Source organism: Schistocerca serialis, chromosome 4, assembly GCF_023864345.2.
Source record: "Schistocerca serialis cubense isolate TAMUIC-IGC-003099 chromosome 4, iqSchSeri2.2, whole genome shotgun sequence".
Lineage (NCBI taxonomy): Eukaryota > Metazoa > Arthropoda > Insecta > Orthoptera > Acrididae > Schistocerca > Schistocerca serialis.
In genome coordinates this window covers 882,575,447-882,590,407 of record NC_064641.1, presented here as the reverse complement: position 1 = coordinate 882,590,407, position 14,961 = coordinate 882,575,447, and positions in this window count along the sequence as shown.

The window sequence follows — 14,961 nt, the reverse complement described above, 5'->3', positions numbered from 1 at the left end:
ACAAATCTTCGCTGTCGTCATTCTCTTATTCAGCTGATGTATGTAGTCCCGACTGTGAATATATTTGATATATATATTAGTGAGCACTGTAGCAGTCGAGTTTTATTTGAAACGGTTCAGTGCAGGACTATGGCTCAAAAGGATTACAAAACAATTTTTAAGTGCCAAACCTGCAGCTGCATATTATGATGGAACCAAATACCAATAAATCTTAAAACTGTTTGAATAACCAAACGATCTGCAGTTATCTGAATTCCATTAACAGCTTACCTGTTAAAAATGTTGAAGGAAACATACTATAATGCTCTTTCAAGAAACTTCTTGCAGGACACTATTATCAGACAAATAGGTACTGGATATCATGTGGCCAGTCATTTTATAACACTTACTCCACAAAGCTAAATAATGACAGAAGTGAAAAGATTGGTGATCACTTTTTTATTGACAAGAAAAGAAGTGATCCCACAGATAGCAACACTACCAACATTTACTTTCAAAGCAAATTTCGTATATCCATATAAGAGCACACTGTTCATGAAAGACAACTCTTGAATACTCAGCCAACTAACACCAGAAAGTACCAATGACGAATATGATAAAGAAACGATTGTTTTGAATTTTGCATCGACACCACATACAAGAGGAGGCTTGCCCACATGTTTTCCAATATTACGGTTAATAAAAGAGAAACTAGTGTATTGGCAAATCAGCTCCACATCCTTACAGTCAAAACAATGACGTACACGCACTGACAGCAGCCTACCGACAGGATACAGAGTAGCATAAGTGAAATTACAAACAAGAACACTTGTACTGTACAAGATACACAGTGCATGAGAATGACATGCACGCAGAGTAAGCTGAAACTACGAGAAATTGTAATCGTGTCATTTTTATTAATGGGGCACACTAAAAAGCATAGTGTATGCTGAAAATCCTTGCACAATAGACGATCGTAAACGGAACTTTACTAGAGAAATTAACGACATTACACCTGCACAATTACGGTGTATTGCTGGTTACCGCACACGAAGATAGTTATGCCTGTGTGCCCATGGACTGGCCGGTGTGGCCGAGCGGATCTAGGTGCTACAGTCTGCAACCGCTCGACTGCTAGGATCGCAGGTTCGAATCCTGCCTCTGGCATGGATGTGTGTGATGTCTTTAGTTTAGTTAGCTTTAAGTAGTTCTAGGTTCTAGGGGACTGATGACCTCAGATGTTAAGTCCCATAGAGGTCAGAGCCATTTGAACCATTTTTTGTGCCCTTGGCCACCACTTCCAGCATCTGTTATAAACAGGTAACTATATGTTTTTTAACGTTACTATTAACAATTCTTTTTTAGTTAGTTAATTTTATTCGTATCTCAAGCTTGAGACATACCGGTTTTGTGGGACACCTGTACTTTTAACAACATAAGCAATTATTAATAAGAGTGCAACAGTAACCCAGGCATCACTCCAGGTAGCCACTGCTCGTAAGTCAGAAGTAACCAGGGTGTGCTGCTGTCAGTGTGTGCCAGCTTTGTCGCAGCAGTGACAACGGAGGTGGCGCAAGGCCACTGAGTTTGTAGTGCGTTTACTGTACACCAGCTGCACTGCCAAACGTCTTGGCACAATGTGTGCTGATGCCCACCAGATCATGCCGTGCCCCCCACAAAGGAGCAGCAACCTGCAGGAGCAGAAGCAGGCCCCATGATTTCTTGCCCTTGAGGCCGTGAAAGACCAGCTGCACATATGTTGGCTTGTACTATAGACCACCAGGACGCCTGAAGGTTAGAAGTCGCTAAGTCCCCCACATCATATGCAGCACAAACAGCAGCGCTGTGACTGACAGCTGGTAAGGCCCCATCTTCGGACTTGCAGTTCCCTACAAGATTGTAGACCGCTAGATGAGTAGATGGCAGACCGAAATAGGGTCCTCCTTGTAGCTGGATGCTGGCAGACAGAGATATGTGTTGTGTCTAGACAAGACAGCCTAGACACAATGAGAGGAAGCCGAAAGGCACGCGTTTAGCAGGCAAGAGATAGGTCTGTAACAGGATACGTAATGAATGCTATAAAGAAAAGTACGTAGCTTCTGTAATACTTAACTTTAATCCATCCTTGGTACATCTGGAGATTGTGGCGATACAAGTGAGACTCTTTAGATACATGCAATGTTACTAATGGCGCCTTGCTAGGTCGTAGCCATTGACTTAGCTGAAGGCTATTCTAACTATCGGCTCGGCAAAGGAGCGAGGCTTCGTCAGTATAGTCGCTAGCTACGTCGTCCGTACAACTGGGGCGAGTGCTAGTCCGTATCTCGAGACCTGCCTTGTGGTGGCGCTCGGTCTGTGATCACACAGTGGCGACACGCGGGTCCGACATGTACTAATGGACCGCGGCCGATTTAAAGCTACCACCTAGCAAGTGTGGTGTCTGGCGGTGACACCACAATATGTCTAGCTGAAATTGACAAACATATATATGTGCCTGGCGAGTGTTTGTTATGTTACTGTACTGGGTTCTTTAAATCAGTCCATAATGGAGCTATGGCCTGCACATGTGGAAATCAGGCCGCCCACATTGTGGTTGCCCCATCTTTCCCTTGTGTCTGTACCCTGGAGTCTCAGGTCACCTAACCTGGCGATAGTATGAAGGAGCTGTGTTGATGGTGCAATCATAACATCACAATTGTCACATGAAATTGTAACAAAATGTCCTCATACAACACTACTGTTACACTAAATTGTAACACATCGCCCCTTGCATTACTGTTGATATATGAAACAGTAACAAATAGCACCATGCTTCGCCAGTGTTATACAAAATGGTAAGAAGTTGCTCCTTACATCGCCACTGTTACATATAATTGTATCAAAGTTCCCTATGTGTTGCTGACTAGGCAAGTGGAGACTAGTTACGACAAGCTATGTCTGGCTCCAACAAGGATAAATGATAAGTCAGCAAGTTGAGGCTTGTCAATGCCTACAAGTCAAGACTTGTTCCAACAAGCGAAATGCTTAGTCAGAAAGTTGAGACTGTTCACTAAGCATATGTACAAAACCCAGCATATTTCCCCCTGATGTCACACAGTCGCATCGAGGAGGGCAACATGAATGAAGGTGTGATGTAAGAGAGGCTTAGTTAAGATGTGTGCATTTCCTTAACCAACAGTATCAACTTGCTGACTGAGCGTTTTGCTTGTTAGAACCAGTCTTGACTTCCTGGCATCGACAACTCTCAGCTTGCTGACTAATCACTCTTGTTTGCTGGAACGAGTTTCAACTTGTCAGAATAAGTCTCAGCCTGCTTAGTCAGTGATATATAGCGCAATTCATTAAAATTTTGTGGAACATTGCCGACGCGTGGGGCAATATATTACAGTTTTGTGTAACGCTGATGGTCTATGGGGATTTGTTAAAATATCGTGTAAATGATGATTTATGGAAGAATTTGTTACATTTTAGTGTAACAGTAGTGCTGTTTGTGAGCATTTCATTACAATTCATGTAACAATGGTGATGTATGGGGAGGCAATTTGTTAAAATATAGTTTGATGCTTATGACTGTTGGGTTCTGGTGTACCTAATGTATATTGTTAGCACACTATTTTCCTTCGTTGTTGAATAAACTCATTCATTTAGTAGTGTTAGTGACCATGATTCGAGAAGTGCCAGTAATCTTATATACTGACCATTATTAATCCAATAGTATCCATCATGTGTTCCAGGTGATGATAGTCATCATGATAGGGATAATTGCAATCATTGCATCATCTGACCATCATTGTCCCAATAGGGTCCAACTTGCATTCCGGATAATGGGAATCACCACAACTGGAGTAATGGTAGTCAGGCACACACCAACAGACAACTTCTGGTGTTACAATACTATAGGGATCCAGCTGCTGACACCCATTGGCCAGTTATGGCACATATACTATAACCATGCTTTTAGGGTATGGTACAATTTGTTGCAATTTCTTTTTATGCTGATCTGCGACATTGTGATGTATGATACAGTTTGTTACAGAATCATGTGAAATGGTGATAAGTGGGGCAATTTGTTACAATTTCTTGCAATAATGGTAATTTATGAGTTAATTTGTTACAATTTGGCTGTAATAAAGTGACATTTTGGGCAATTTGTTACTATTTTGCTTTAAATGTGACAATGTATTGAGAAATGTTAAAACAAGACAGTGTATTGGGCAACTTGCAATAATTTTGCTGCAAATGATGAACACCATTTTTTGTAAAATGAAGATGTATGGAGGGAGAACTGTTGTGTAGTCTCCAGTGTGTGGTGCCATAAGCTAGCATTATCAGCAGAAGATAACAAATATTTGTATCTCAGTAAAAGATAATATCCTAACATGGAGTTGCTGTAATATTTGGATGACTTTGAGAAGTAGTAATTTCTTATCTATATGGGTGTATACAATTACTGCTCAGTATGCTGTTTCATCAAAGAGTCATGTAGTATTCACTGAATGGCAGCATAAGCCAATCTAGACAAATTCACTTTAGATTAGGCAAGCAGTAGTGCCACGCATATTTTTCAAATGTCACAGGAGAAATGTTTACATATTTTCTTAAAAATAGAGAGAGTTTTTAGTTTCTTTAAAGTGTGGTACAATAATCGAACTATGCTCACTGACAAGTGCAGCTTAACCTGCAACTTACATCAGTAGTAATAATATGTGAGCCATGCACATCTTTATATTGTTATAGGACAATTAAGTTAAGGACAGTAGTGCCAAATGTGTCGTGTACTTGAAATCTTTATGTATTTTGATAAACAATTTCACCTTGGTTTGAAGAACATATTTTTTAGGCTTGGAACGTCCCTCTATGTGTGGTTTACACTCCTTGCCCTTGACAATGCTTTGTTTATGTTTCATTTGGCACATTAGGAAGTTATATTTGTGTATCACTGAAGTACATATTTTAAGTGACAACAAAAATTAAAGATCTCTTCAAGATGGATCATTTTTTGCATGGTTTGTTTTGGTAATGTGTGAGAAAATGTGATCTCAGTGAGTAAAAATGCTATCACAGGTATGTTGAAGATAAAAGTCAATAAAAAGGACGTATTAGACAGTCAATAAGGTTAATTATATTTTTGTTGATACATTATCTTCTTCCACCGTTAAACGGTGCTTTGTCAGTTTGGTTTTGTACTACCAGAACATACCCACCCTAAGACATAAGATAATGTATCAACTCTTACTGCATAAATTTATTTAAGCTGAACATGTCATTGTGTTTAGATTGGAAATAATGCTGGGACACTTAATTTGGGAGTTGACATTCATATTTTAGGAGTCATATGTAAGATACAGAAAAATTGTATTCTTTCAGGAGTTTCCGCGTTAATTTAGCTAAAAAGGGTTTGATAGATGCGTGTTAGATGTGTAAATACTCCGAGTTACACCTTGACATACATTTTAGATGTTGAAACGTTGTAAGTTTCAAGTTTTACATATTTTGGCAGAAATTTTGGATATGAAAATAAGATACTGACTCTTGTAATAAAAGTTATGTTGCTGATGAAGCTCATGTATTTTGACTCGTAGGTACAAATTTTCTACTGATTTGAAACCATCTACCCCATTAGTAGAGAGTTGAACGTTTCAGCATAGCTCAGAATTGGATGAGAGTGAGAAATTAGCTAGCTTTCGCACCTGGTGTGTTGTGGAGGGTACTTTCTTTTTCCTCCTACCTATCTGTTAGGTACAAATTTTGCAGTTGATTTCAAACTTACCTTGTGATTAGTTAGATACCTGACGCAAATACATGACAGTTCAATACTAATGCGGTTTCTTCTGTGGTATGTGGGGTAATGTCTTTGCTTTTCTGTCTGTCTCTCTGTTCAGTACAAATTTTGCAAATGATTTTAAGCTAACTTCCTAATAAGCCAGAGATTTGAAACTTTCAGTATACCTCAGTAATTTGTGAAAATACAGTACTAACTCGCCTTCTTGTCTGGTGTGTGACGAAGTTTACTTTGTTTATTACTGCTCTTTTCCGTTTTCCTGTTCCAGTCCTGAATGTTTTATGGTAAGAATGAGTAATGGTAAGGTGCTTTGTGAGCATGATTCTATCTAACTTTTGGCTTCACACTCTTTTCGCTAATATACGTAGTAGGAAGCAATATATTGCTTGACTCAGATTAAAGGGATGCTGTAATAAAACCTTAAATTTACCTCATGTCTCTCTCGTAGTCACATCAGCATGTCTTAAATCGACTGAAGAGTTTCAGACACGCACAAAACATCACAAAGCAGGAGACAATTCTTTAAATAAAAAACTTCATAATATAGCTAGTATTTAAAATGGACTAAATGTGTATAATAATTTCTGCTGTCACCATATGCATTTCTAATCCATAGTGATAGTCTCGAAAATTTGTGCTTCTAAATTTTTAATAGCTGTGACAGTACTTGCAAAATCTGAAGCAGTTGTAAGGAGTGCAGTCAGTACCTGTTATTGAGAAAAATCGCACTACGGTTCATATCATTGCAGTGAAAATTGCTTCTGACTTACGTGAATTATCCACGGAGCAATTATCTACTGCATGCACCCACGTTTTTCGCTTTCAATTTTAAAATTCGTAGCTGCTAAAAATTTATAAGCACACATATTGAATATCAGTTGTATGTGGTTAAAATTTGTGTAGGACAAGGAGAAATTATTTTATACTTTTCAGTGTATTTTAAAAAACGTGTTACATTAAAATAAGTTTTTTATGTACTTAATTATTTGATAAAAGAAGACTCCACATTAGACATGAATATACTGTAACTTACTCATTGTACATATGTTTACAGATATTTAAGACGTCCAAATAATATTATGACACTTGATACAACCATTGTGTGTGTGTGTGTGTGTGTGTGTGTGTGTGTGTGTGTGTGTGTGTGTGTGTGTGTGTGTGCATATTTATTTCTCATAGATATTTTAAATGTGAAAATACTCTAAGTTACTCCGTTATTGTTAACGACATTATATATTTTTGACATGGGTATATGATGGTGTACATCTGATGTATTTTTGATAAATAGTGCAGACAACTTGAATGTGAAAACCTTTGATTTGGGGCTGCATTGTGCCCTGCAGCAAGTGTGGTTGGTACAGCGACTGAACTATGCTTGTTGTGAAATGCTGCTTGACCCATGTGTTAGATCACGACTGCTTAAGTTACGCCCATAATATCAATTTCTTCACGCATTTTTTTATAAATAATCGAATACTATTGAACATGACGCCAACTGACATAAAATTCATATCGTTTGGATACTTTTGTAGGTGGTATCAATTTATGTTATCATACATGGCTTTGAATGTCTCACCACAGAGACATCAACCCATTTCGGGTTGTGACATCATAGCTCTACCCTTTTTTTAGACAATGAGCACATGTGACTGGAGTTCAAGGGCGGTCAAAGTGTTCCTGAAGGTGCCAAAATCATCTTGGCAAAATTTCCTGGTGTGTAGTGTGGTCACTTTTCTCGATCGGATTCTATGAAGGCATTAGTGGCTCACAGATCAAACTATCAAAGCGAAAGGTACAACGGAGACTGCATTTGTATGCCTAAAAGCGTTGTTTAGGCATGGATACAGTCTTCAAGAATTGTTTGCAAGGATGCAGACGACATGTACCTTGGCCCACTTGTTACCTGGATTTGAAGCCTGTAGACCTTTTCTGTCGGGAAATCTGAAACTCGCTGTCTACAAGGACATAATAACTATACCCGACGATATACAACGACGTATTAATGCAGGCTGCTCGGAAATCTCCGCTAAAATGCAAGAACGTGTGCAGCAGTAGTTCCATGTCTGACTGGAAGTGTGCATTGTCGCTGATGGTGGTCATTTTGAACACAACCTGTGGTGGTCAATTGTCTCGTAACTGGTCCGAATCCACAAAACTAATCTATGCACTTGGGTTGTTCTTTGGTGTATGCTGCCATAGGTATTGTACAAGTGTTAGTGTGACAACTTTTCAAAATACACTATCTCGTGAACGAGTAGCAGTAGAAACCTGCAACAATCATCTCTGAAATTCTGTTTCATCCTACTTCTCGTTTGTTAATATCAGTAGTCATTGTTCGATATGAAAAGTATATATTGGCACAAAAAACACATTTTATACGTGTTAATACAACAGTAGTAAGGTTTCGTGTGGGTTGCATACATTCAGGGGCAAACAAATGTTCAGGAACAAACATATTGTTATGGTAACTGATTTATAACCTCTTGGGGGTTAATTAATGACCCTTGGAGATAATCCATCCTTCCAGGAAACCCTCACTTCTCCCCATGCCCCTCCTTCTGCCTTCCCCTCTTGGAAATCCCCAACCCTCCACCCTTCCCCTCACTGAAATAAGAACACGTTTTATACCAAATTAATTGACTAATTAATTAAATTATTCACTTAATTAACCCATTCCCATCCTGGGAAATCCCCCTGATCTCCCCTTCCCTCCTTCACTTCCCCTCTCCCTATAAAAAAAAAAAATCGTGGGAAAATCGCTCAGTCTGTGCAGAGCTGTTGGTGTGGAAGGTGCAAGTATTACCCCGTCCAGCAGCTACATGTCCTAATTATGTAATTCCACTGCTGCAATTTGGAGGGGTTGTCTTGTTGGAAAACTTTCGAATGTGTGCTCACCTTCACATGCAGAGATCAATCGAGCTAGTGCGCAACTCTCATCGGCTCCCCTAAGCAGATCCTTGCATGTTCTTTGCCGCACTATCAACTGTTCTGTTCATTACAGTACACCAACTCATATCGGAGACGCTTATTCAACTCTTTCGTCCGCTGGAGCGCTGTTGATTATCGCCTAGTGCCAGACGCCTGTGCTTTACAACACTTGTATGAGAGATTCTTGGCAGGATATCGCAGCTTCCGGACGTTCTGACTGAAAATATCTGGAGTCTATTCTCGAATCTGATTGGCTGGAAGACTTAAATGTCAAATAATTTCCTAGAACTGAGGAGAATCGAGACACCTACATAGTGTGTGTGTGTGTGTGTGTGTGTGTGTGTGTGTGTGTGTGTGTGTGTGTGTGTGTGTGTGGATATACCATAATTGTTTGGACGCTATACAAATAATAAACGATAATCGTAAATGTGTATGTATTGGAGTGCAAAGTTACTGTGGTTGGCGTTCCGACATGTGCAAAGAAAATGACTATGTCTGATCATAAGGGAGGTATAGATTCGACATGGAAAACTGCGTTTTTAGTACATCGATAGCCTTAAGGGAGATGAAACATTTTACGTGGAAAATTATGTCCAGTGATAAGAGGGATACAGATTTATGTGGGAATTGATGTTTCCAGAGCCGCAGTCGTCAGGAGGAGGTATTTCTGATACTTCACTCATTGTCGAATGTCACCAGATTCTCACTACGATCGCAATATTTAATTGTAATTATACTGCCAGCCTGAGTGGCCGTGCGGTTCTGGGCGCTACAGTCTGGAACCGAGCGACCGTTACGGTCGCAGGTTCGAATCCTGCCTCGGGCATGGATGTGTGTGATGTGCTTAGGTTAGTTAGGTTTAAGTAGCTCTAAGTTCTAGGCGACTGATGACCTCAGAAGTTAAGTCGCATAGTGCTCAGAGCGATTGTAATTACACTGACAAATACGAGGCTGGTTTCCTTGGAGTCCAGGTGCGTGGCGGAGGTAGCTGGTAACCGGAACAAATTGAGATTTCAGGCTTATGGCGCGAGCCGCTGCTGAGCCTCCTGAACAGGTCAGGCCAGGGTACAGCGGCAACCAGCGCTACGCGACCTCTTGCGTGTGGACATCAGGATATGAGAGCACCTGATGTATAATTGTTCCAGTGATCTCCAACGTCTAACCATGGCAACTATTACTGTGGTGTCACCGCCAGACACCACACTTGCTACGTGGTAGCTTTAAATCGGCCGCGGTCCGGTAGTATACGTCGGACCCGCGTGTCGCCACTGTCAGTGATCGCAGACCGAGCGCCACCACACGGCAGGTCTAGAGAGACGTCCTGACACACGCCCCAGTTTTACAGCCGACGTTGCTAGCCATGGTTCCCTGAGAATTACGCTCTCATTTGCCGAGACGATAGTTAGCATAGCCTTCAGCTAAGTCAATTGCTACGACCTAGCAAGGCGCCATTTATCCTTTGCTATGTATCTAATGAAGCATGTACAGTAACAAGACCAATGTTCACCAATTGTGGATTAAAGTTAAGTATTCCAGCAGCTACGTACTTTTCTTTATAGCATTCATTACGTATCCTGTTTCAGACCTCACGCCAGCCTGCGTGAGTTTAAGCGCGTACCTTTCGGTTACCCGTCACTGTGGATTGGCTGTCATGCCAGTCCACAACAATTACTATGGAATGGAACGTGGTTTAGGTGTATGGTGTCTACTGCTTCTTAATAGAGTCCAGTGGACTCTGTCTTGCAGCGGAAATGATGGAGTGGTATTCATTGTTATTACTATCCTACGATGTGGTAGACCCTTCCTCCCCCTCCTCCTCCTCTGGCTCCTCCTCGTTCTTCACCCTGATGTACTTGAGAAACCAACTTACGGATTCTATAGTGATTTAAAAACCAACAGCAGCATCATATTCCCGATTGATGAATTTATTGTTTCTGGTAATGGTACTGCAAGCACACTCCAGTCAAATCCCAGCCCCATCTCCTGCAAATTGTGTAAGGACATAGTGCAACTGAATTGAAATTTTAAATTCTCAGATACCTCCAACATAATGGACTTTCTGCCAAATAAGCCACCTGTGCCAGTATCCACCTACATGACATGAGGAAAAAATCTCGAATTCGGAAGAGTAGGGTTTGGAAACTGGGCAGGTGTGGGATCAAATCCCAGATTTCCCCACCACATATAGCAGTCATAGTATCCACCAATATGATGAAAGGAAAAACTGTCCCACAAAGAGGACATCAAGTTAATTAATTATTCAATCAATCTGATAGGGTGGGGGACCTATTTTCAAGACGTCCGCAGCCCAGCACTTTCAAAAGGGCTGGGGATTCCCCAGGTATCCACTACTTTGTGCAGGACAACGGTGGCGTCAGTGTGGTTTCTGGTGGCACATGACAGACGCTACTTATTTCTTCTGAAATACCATTGTTCTATGTGCTACAGGTTTCTATAGTGCCAGAGCATAAGAACACTGCGATATACCTACTACCAGCGCAGTGCGAGGTCTGCATGACAGGTGTGGGGAGAGAGGGTTGGGGGGAACATCTTCGTCTGTGTGTGTTTGCACACTTTGGTTCATTCACAAACAAAGTAGTCACTTGAGAGAGAGTAGTGATGGTTTCATAGGTATCAAATCTCAGAGAGCTCCTGCCACCTGATGCCTCATTCAGCAGGGGCTGACACATGTGTAGACCTCTAATTCCGTCCTGGCTGGCGGTAGTGGTCTGTGGTGTGACCACAGTGAAGCGATCGGCACGTGGGCACACTAAGGTGCAATATCCTGGCCGGAGCAGCCCCCAGCAAGTCTCCCTGTGGCAGGTATGAAGATACAATTGCAGTTTTTTCAGCAAAAACAGAAAAAAATGGCTCTGAGCACTATGGGACTTAACTTCTGAGGTCATCAGTCCCCTAGAACTTAGAACTACTTAAACCAAACTAACCTTAAGGACATCACACACATCCATGCCCGAGGCAGGATTCGAACCTGCGACCGTGGTAGCAGCGCACTTCCAGACTGTAGTGCCTAGTTTTTTCAACAGCGTGATGAGCACAGTTGACGTTGGTTTCGTGATGGTGTTCCTTGTGTGATGGGAAAAATCTATTTAAATATTTTATAACTTCTTTTTGATGTATTTTACAAAACCTTCATATTCAAAAATTAACTAAACAACAGTGAATGATGAGCTTTTCCTGCCAAATAAAGAGATTCAACCCCTGCAAATTGAACTTTATAAGTAAAGAATATATATAATTATACCCTCTGAAATGGAGTTGAATTTCCTGTCATGGGATCCTTACAGTCCACCAGCACTGTGACTTTCCCCCCAGTTTTTTCTGGGGTGTGTTGGGGAGGGAGGGGGTGAGGGATGGGTAGTGGGTTGTGTCCTCTGGTGGTGGTATTGTGCACTAGTTCATTCGACCCCTGCATGTCAAGGTGAGCACAAACGCAAATGTTTTCCAACAAGACACCACCTCCAATCTGCAGCAGTGTGATTACGTAATCGGTACATGTAGTTGCTAGACGTGGTAATATTTGCACCTTCCACACCAACAGCTCTGCACAGACTGAGTGATTTTCTCGCCAATTTTTTTCCGGATGGGGAGGGGGGAAGTGGGGTGAAGATGGCTGGGGGATTTTCTAAGAGGGGAAGGTGGTAACTGATTGATAAATTTAATTAATTAGCCAATTAATGTGATACCAAAAGTGTGTGTGTATCAGCAAGGAGGAGAGGGGTGGGTTGGGGATTTCCCAGAAGGATGGGAAGGTGTTGTGGGGTTTCTCAGAAGATGGATTATCCTTGTGGGGTCACAAGTCAACCCCCAGGGTGTCAGAAATCAATTAGCATGACAATAGGTTTGCTGCTGAAAGTATTTTTGCTCCTGAATATGTGCAACCTGCACAAACAAATTTTGTGCCTTTAGCCCCCTTACCCTACTACTTACGTCTGTTGATTGGCTAACAGTATGGGACCCTGATACGAATGTATTTTGTGAAAACTGCACATTGATAGCCTTTTCAATTTCCACAATATTTGCAGTGCAAGTTTTAGGTGATTTACCCTGTGCATACAGATGACTCAATAACAGAAGTAGAGTGCTGTGACATTACAAGAGGTGTGTCTGCTAAGCAATTGTATTTTAAAACAGAGTATTTGGTTGAGGGATAGTTGGCTGAAATGCTGCCAAGTAGCATTTGGGCCATGGAAGCAGACGGTTCGCTTTGCTTTCCCCTTACACCTGGATAGGTGGCTAAAAGCATTATATGAGGGTTTGCACTTTCATAGGCAACTATTAACGTACAACTTATACAAGATACATATAAGTTTCGAAGTTTTACTGTCCTTCGAAGTAGTCACCAGCATTGTGCTTAACCTGTTACCAGCAATGTGGAACTCGTGGATACCCATAGCAGTGCCAGTTAAGTTCGTAGTTCGAGGGAGTTGTTTATTGCCCAACGAATCTCTGTAACTGTTCTGTAGTGAAGTGCTTACATCAATTTAGGAACCAAGTTGAAGCCACAAGGGCTTAAGTCGGGGAACTTTGGTGGATGGTATAGCGCTTCCCAGCACTATTGACAGAACAAATCAGTCATAACTTGGGCCATATGCACCTGTAAAATGATGGGCAGGTCCTGTTCGTTTTTGGAACACGGCCTGAGACAACCTTAAACAAAGCAGCGGCAACACTTTATGCAGGACCCACCTGTCATTTTCGAGGACAATGCTCGGGTTCGTGTAGCGCAAGTTGTGACCGGTTTGTTCGATCGATACACTTGAAAAGTTCTGTATGACACCACACCCCTCGAACTTCAGCTCCTGTGACTTTAGCTTGATTCCTAAATTGATGTAAGCACATCATGGCATTCGCTTCTGAAATGTTACAGAGATTTGTTGGTCAATAGACCGCTCCACTCGAATTATTAACACGACTAACGCTGATAAGAGTGTCTTACAGCATCAATTTCGACAGCAACGGATTTTACACAATGCTGGTCACTACTTTTAAGGACAGTGAAACTTCAAAATGTGAATCTACTTTGCATAAGTTGTAAATAAATGGTTGTTACTATTAGAGTTTCAACCCTCATATGCACATCCACGTACGAGTGCGTGCACAGAGGGCGATTGCCCAGTACATGGCGGAGGACATCATGTACCACAGCTTGTCATCCTCTTTTTAGTTCCACTATTTTAGTTCCAGTGCGGGAAAAATGATGCTAATGTTTCTGTTTACGAACCGTAATCTCCCTTTCTTAGCCCTTACCGTCTCTACCAGAGAATCATTCGGCACTTCGTCCCAAGTGCTGTCTAAACTTCCTCAAAAGCGTTTCGGTAAAAATACGCCATTGACGATGGAAGGCAGACCCCTAATTCGTTTGTAACAGGTAAATTAAGTACATAGGCGACTGGTTTTGAGTTTCTCACTTACGCTGAGGACTTTTTTATTTTGTACTCCCAAATTTACTAAGGCCAAAGGAACACGATGTTAACGTTTCATGGCGCAACGTGGCGCAACCGTAGACAGTGTTCTATTTATGGTGTTGGACTTTCAGCACGAGAAGATGGCGTAGATACAAAATAAAGCGATGAGGTATCTTCACCATGAGCCATGTTGCACATTAGAAGAACTGACTGATTACCTGACAGCGATAACGGTGCGACACGCGCAATTCATTCCTAGGCGCTGACATAACTGCCCACGTGTGAAACTGTTCGCGACAGACGAAGGTGATAACAGGCCCCTAACAACACCAACACGGAAACAGTGACACGCAACTACAGTGGGAGACTCCTAGCGGCGACTTCTGGAAACTCACAGCTCACTCGCTGTATGTAGGACGCTGCTACCAGAACTCTTCTTTCTTGCAGGTACCACCGTATCAGCCATGCACAGGGTGCAGTCGAGGTCTAGCCACAAAAGTTAGGAGATCGTTCAGGATGTTTTCTGAGTAATTTAGTGTAAGGGAATGGCATCCATCCCTGCTCTATTCGTGAATGATACCTGGAACATTCTTCCACCTCTCCAAAGTGCATGTATTATGGCTTCAGCATCACATTTTACTGGACGGTTTTGGAATTCCAGGTCGCTCTGCGATATGGTATAAGAGGCTGGTGTTCCTCGTGTGCTCGTTGTAAATTGATAACGTAATAATTATTTATTATATTTGGTACACCTACAATCTTTGTTCTTGCGAAAGTACTGTCACATCAATGAAAATGCCTCCAACAAGCAGTCGCCAAAAATGTACAAAACAAAACATAGAGTAA